This window comes from Nematolebias whitei, chromosome 3 (genome assembly GCF_014905685.2).
Source record: "Nematolebias whitei isolate Nwh7 chromosome 3, NemWhi1, whole genome shotgun sequence".
NCBI classification, from domain to species: Eukaryota; Metazoa; Chordata; class Actinopteri; order Cyprinodontiformes; family Rivulidae; genus Nematolebias; species Nematolebias whitei.
In genome coordinates this window covers 53,893,379-53,899,378 of record NC_056500.1, presented here as the reverse complement: position 1 = coordinate 53,899,378, position 6,000 = coordinate 53,893,379, and the positions used below count along the sequence as shown (strand labels likewise).

General features: G+C 50.3%; 1 protein-coding gene across 1 annotated transcript in view; it reads right to left on the bottom strand.

Moving 5' to 3' along the window:
• Window positions 1-6,000, bottom strand: part of LOC119430848 (protein Shroom2) — a gene marked incomplete at its 5' end in the record, with an annotated part of 33,034 nt that overhangs the window by 2,204 nt on the left and 24,830 nt on the right.

The window sequence follows — 6,000 nt, the reverse complement described above, 5'->3', positions numbered from 1 at the left end:
CGTATTACCGCGTATTACCGCGTATTACCGCGTATTACCGCGTATTACCATGTATTACCGTGTATTACCATGTATTACCATGTATTACCGTGTATTACCGTGTATTACCGTGTATTACCGTGTATTACCATGTATTACCATGTATTACCGTGTATTACCATGTATTACCGTGTATTACCGTGTATTACCGTGTATTACCGTGTATTACCACATATTACCACGTATTACCATGTATTACCGTGTATTACCGTGTATTACCGTGTATTACCGTGTGTGTGTTCAAGAGTTGATTTGTCTGGATCAGAGTGCTGCAGGAGTTGTCTGACCTTGCCTTTGTCTGATAAAATACCGTAACTGTCGGTGTATAATCCGCTACTATTGTCTCACACTTTATACTCCGCGGTTTATATGTAGAAGTGTCTTATTTATGTATTTTTTTCATACTTTCCAAAATTTATATTTTTTTATTTTACTTTGAAAGACTTCCTGTCACTGTCTATGATTTACCTTTGAGAAAGCTGGGCGCTCGTGGCTCCCAGCACCCCACCCTTCACTGGGACAGGTGTTTGCAACACAGGCAGAATGCCCGCAGATGTGCTACGATTCTAGGACATGGTTTCAAAATTCACTACCATAACTTCACCTACTCTGTCATCATGTGACCAGAAGTGTAACCTTAATGACCAATGAGATGCTGTCATTGACCCATCCTCCAAGATACACGTGTAGTAATGAGGCTTCCTGTTTACAGTAAGCAAAGGTTTAAAAAAAGGCACTAAATTCTTCAGATTCTTCAGATCAGTTACTGCACAGGTGTCAACCTTGAGGCCTCGAACAAACAAACAAACAAAAAAAAAAAAAAAAAAAACTTTCAGAGAAAAAAAAGTCAGATGGCCAAACTTGAACCCATTCTGGAAGACTGGGTGAACACAGAGAGCAGACGGCCGAGGTATTCCACCGTGCAGATCTGACTGAAAGCGAAAACAAGATTGAAGATTTTAATGGTGGGCCATCGTGGTGTCTGAGATTTATGAAACTTAAGGACTTTCCATCTGGGCGAGGACGACTTTGTGTCAGCAACTCCCTCCCCTGCTCATTAGCGCTGAAGAGAAATCCCGTCATATTTATTTAAGATAAGATAATTTAGAAAGTAAAGGTAGATTTAAAAACAGCAGCTGATATCAATACTGTTTAACAATAAAAATCAGTGGTACTACCAGTGATTTAATGAATATTTACCACCTTTTATCTGTATTATGGTATTTCACTTCCAGTCACATGACCTCGTTAAGACTTCTGGGTAATATTTCCCGGTATATAATTTTTTAATAATTTCAGTTACGTAGGTGTTTGACACTTTTATGTCCAGTGATTATGCTTACCGGTAGATATTTACTGGTATTTTGTTCATTTTTAAGGTATAATGGTTGTTACCATGAGTTAAATACTGAAGCTTCAAGTATACTTAGGATCACCATTCCAGCTTCATGTATGTTAAAAACAAGCCATACTTTGTGCACGCGTGGCTGATTTTAGTACTACAACAAGTACAGCACAGATAGAGCTGGGCACTTCCGTTAATTGTACACTGGATACCTGCGGCTGTTAAGCCGGTGCGTCTTATTCATGTACAAAATTATGATTTATCTTATATTTACCCCTCCCTGGGCTGCCACCTTACCGTGGTGGAGGGGTTTGAGTGTCCCAATGATCCTAGGAGCTATGCTGTCAGGGGCTTTATGCCCCTAGTAGGGTCACCCATGGCAGACAGGTCCTAGGTGAGGGACCAGACAAAGTGCAGCCCAAACACACCCCTATGATGAAAAACACAAATGGACCTAGTGTTCCCTTGCCCGGACGTGGGTCACCGGGGCCCCACTCTGGAGCCAGGCCTGGAGGTGGGGCACGTGGGCGAGCGCCTGGTGGCCGGGCTTTTACCCATGGAGCTCGGCCGGGCACAGCCCGAAGAGGAGACGTGGGTCCCCCTTCCCATGGGCTCACCACCTGTGGGAGGGGCCAAAGGGGTCGGGTGCAATGTGGGATGGGTGGTGGCCGAGGGCGGGGACCCTGGCGGTCTGATCCTCGGCTACAGAAGCTGGCTATTGGGACGTGGAATGTCACCTCACTGGTGGAGAAGGAGCCTGAGCTGGTGTGTGAGGCTGAGAGGTTCCGGCTAGAAATAGTCGGACTCACCTCTACGCATGGCTCGGGCTCTGGAACCAGTTTCCTTGAGAGGGGCTGGACACTCTTCCACTCTGGAGTTGCCCCTGGTGAGAGGCGCCGAGCAGGTGTGGGCGTACTAATTGCCCCCCAACTTGGTGCCTGTGTATTGGGGTTCACCCCCGTGAATGAGAGGGTGGCCTCTCTCCGCCTACATGTGGGGGGACGGGTTCTGACTGTCGTTTGTGCTTATGCACCAAACGGCAGTTCAGATTATCCACCCTTTCTGGAGTCCTTAGAGGGGGTACTGGAAAGTGCACCTTCTGGAGACTCCCTTGTTCTGCTGGGGGACTTCAATGCTCATGTGGGCAATGACAGTGAGACCTGGAGGGGTGTGGATGGGAGGAACGGCCCCCCTGATCTGAACCAGAGTGGTGTTCTGTTGTTGGACTTCTGTGCTCGTCATGGATTGTCAATAACGAACACCTTGTTCAAGCATAAGGGTGTCCATATGTGCTCTTGGCACCAGGACACCCTAGGCCGCAGTTCGATGATCGACTTTGTCATCGTCTCATCTGATCTGCGGCCACATGTCTTGGACACTCGGGTGAAGAGAGGGGCGGAGCTGTCAACTGATCACTACCTGGTGGTGAGTTGGCTCCGATGGTGGGGGAGGATGCCGGTCAGACCTGGTAGGCCCAAACGTATTGTGAGGGTTTGCTGGGAACGTCTGGCAGAGTCTCCTGTGAGACGGAGTTTCAACTCCCACCTCCGGGAGAACTTTGAACATGTTCCAAGGGAGGTGGGGGACATTGAGTCTGAGTGGACCATGTTTCGTGCCTCTATTGTCGAGGCGGCTTACCAGAGCTGCGGCCGCAAGGTTGTCGGTGCCTGTCGGGGCGGCAACCCTCGAACCCGATGGTGGACACCGTCGGTGAGGGATGCTGTCAGGCTGAAGAAGGAGTCCTATCGGGCCTTTTTGGCCTGTGGGACCCTGGAAGCAGCTGATGGGTACCGGCAGTCCAAGCGACATGCGGCTCGGGTGGTTGCTGAGGCAAAAACTCGGGCATGGGAGGAGTTCGGAGAGGCCATGGAGAACGACTTCCGCACGGCTTCGAGACGTTTCTGGTCCACCATCCGGCGTCTCAGGGGGGGGAAGCGGTATGCCACCAACACTGTTTATAGTGGGAGTGGTTTGCTGCTGACCTCAACTCGGGATGTTGTGGGTCGGTGGGCGGAATACTTTGAAGACCTCCTCAATCCCACCGGCACGTCTTCCACTGAGGAAGCGGAGCCTGGGGACTCTGGGTCGGGCCCTCCAATCTCTGGTGCTGAGGTCACCGAGGTGGTTAAAAAGCTCCTCGGTGGCAGGGCCCCAGGGGTGGATGAGATCCGCCCAGAGTTCCTTAAGGCTCTGGATGTTGTAGGGTTGTGTTGGCTTACGCGACTCTGCAATGTTGCGTGGACATCGGGGGAAGTTCCCCTGGATTGGCAGACCGGGGTGGTGGTCCCCCTATTCAAAAAGGGGGACCGTAGAGTGTGTTCCAACTACAGGGGAATCACGCTCTTAAGCCTCCCTGGTAAGGTCTATTCGGGGGTTCTGGAGAGGAGGGTCCGTCGGATAGTCGAACCTCGGATTCAGGAGGAACAGTGCGGTTTTCGTCCTGGCCGTGGAACACTGGACCAGCTCTACACTCTCAGCAGGGTCCTGGAGGGTGCGTGGGAGTTTGCCCAACCAGTCTACATGTGCTTTGTGGACTTGGAGAAGGCTTTCGACCGCGTCCCTCGGGGGGCCCTGTGGGGGGTACTCTGGGAGTATGGGGTACCAGGCCCTTTGATACGGGCTGTTAGGTCCCTGTATGACCGGTGTCAGAGCCTGGTCCGCATCGTCGGCAGTAAGTCGGGCTTGTTCCCGGTGAGAGTTGGACTCCGCCAAGGTTGCCCTTTGTCACCGATTCTGTTCATAACTTTTATGGACAGAATTTCTAGGCGCAGCCAAGGTGTTGAGGGGATCCGTTTTGGTGGCCTCAGAATTGCGTCTCTGCTTTTTGCAGATGATGTGGTCTTATTGGCTTCATCAGATCGTGATCTACAGCTTTCACTGGAGCGGTTCGCAGCCGAATGCGATGCGGCCGGGATGAAGATCAGTTCCTCCAAATCCGAGGCCATGGTCTTGAGCCGGAAAAGGGTAGAGTGCCCTCTCTGGGTCAGGGAGGAGGTCCTACCCCAAGTGGAGGAGTTCAAGTATCTTGGGGTCTTGTTCACGAATGAGGGAAAAATGGAGCGTGAGATCGATAGGCGGATAGGTGCAGCGTCTGCAGTGAAGCGGGCGCTGTACAGGTCTGTCGTGGTGAAGAGAGAGCTGAGTCAAAAGGCGAAGCTCTCAATTTACCGATCGATCTACGTTCCCACCCTCATCTATGGTCACGAGCTTTGGGTTGTGACCGAAAGAATGAGATCTCGGATACAAGCGGCCGAAATGAGTTTTCTCCGCAGGGTGTCTGGGCTCTCCCTTAGAGACAGGGTGAGAAGCTCGATCATCTGGGAGGGACTCGGAGTAGAGCCGCTGCTTCTCCACATCGAGAGGAGCCAGTTGAGGTGGCTTGGGCATCTGTTTAGGATGCCTTCTGGACGCCTCCCTGGTGAGGTGTTCCGGACACGTCCCACCGGAAGGAGGCCCAGGGGAAGACCCAGGACACGCTGGAGGGACTACGTTTCTCGGCTGGCCTGGGAACGCCTCGGGATTCCCCCGGAAGAGCTGGCCCAAGTGGCTGGGGAGAGGGAAGTCTGGGCCTCCCTACTTAGGCTGCTACCCCCGCGACCCGACCCCGGATAAGCGGAAGAAAATGGATGGATGGATGGATGGATGGATCTTATATTTAATATGTGCAGCTTATACACAGGTGCATTATGTAGTCCAGAAATTATGGTATATAAAGAGACGCTATTTTAGGCTCTCGGTGAGCAGACTTGGGATTTAGCGTCATGTAACATTTTGATGCTTGTATTTCAACATTGCTCCATCTTGCAAGATTAAACCTGGGATTAAGAAAATCTACCTCTCCTGTGTGACTATTTATTTAATGAGTTATTGAAAGTATAATAATAAATTATCCTAACATTTTTGGTCCTTTGAGAGCTGCCTTCAACATCTTATCTCAGATCCACCAGGAAGAGGTGAGATCGTGCACGGGGGGTGGGGGGTGGGGGGGGGTGGATATCTCCCTTTGTGAAAGTCCTCAGGCTTGAATTGCTTTTGGGCCAGGTTGCTTACTGTAGGATCTGAGACTGATGAGGAAACGAACGAACAGCCCGCAGGAGGAGGTAAGATTATGTTTATGATCATTTCTGGAGGATCTGTGAAACAATGTTGATTGGACGATGTGGAGGATTTGTGATACTAGCTTGTTTTGGTTCAACATGTTTATTGTTTTAGGGAGACCGGGGGTCTCGAGTGGAAGTTAGGCCTATTTGTTTTTGCTGTTTGAGAATTACGTCGACAAAGGAAGGTCACAGAGTGATCTCCGATTAGGCAGCCGTAGTTGCGTGCTGACCTTTACCAGAGGGTTCGGGGAACCCCACTGTATTTTGTTCAGTGTTTTGTGCCACAAAGGGACAGGCTTTATGGGAGATCTGGTATTCCAAAGAATAAACTTCACAAAGGGAAGTTAAGGGTCACGAAGGGACTGATGAGTGAAATATGCATGCAAAAACTTCAGGAAGGGAAGTTATGGTAAACCTTGGCTAGTCTGGGACTATATAGAAATCACGTCAACAGTGTGTTGTTTGTGTGTGAAGATGGTATGCAGCAAACAGGAGTGTGTGTGTGTCTCTGTGGGA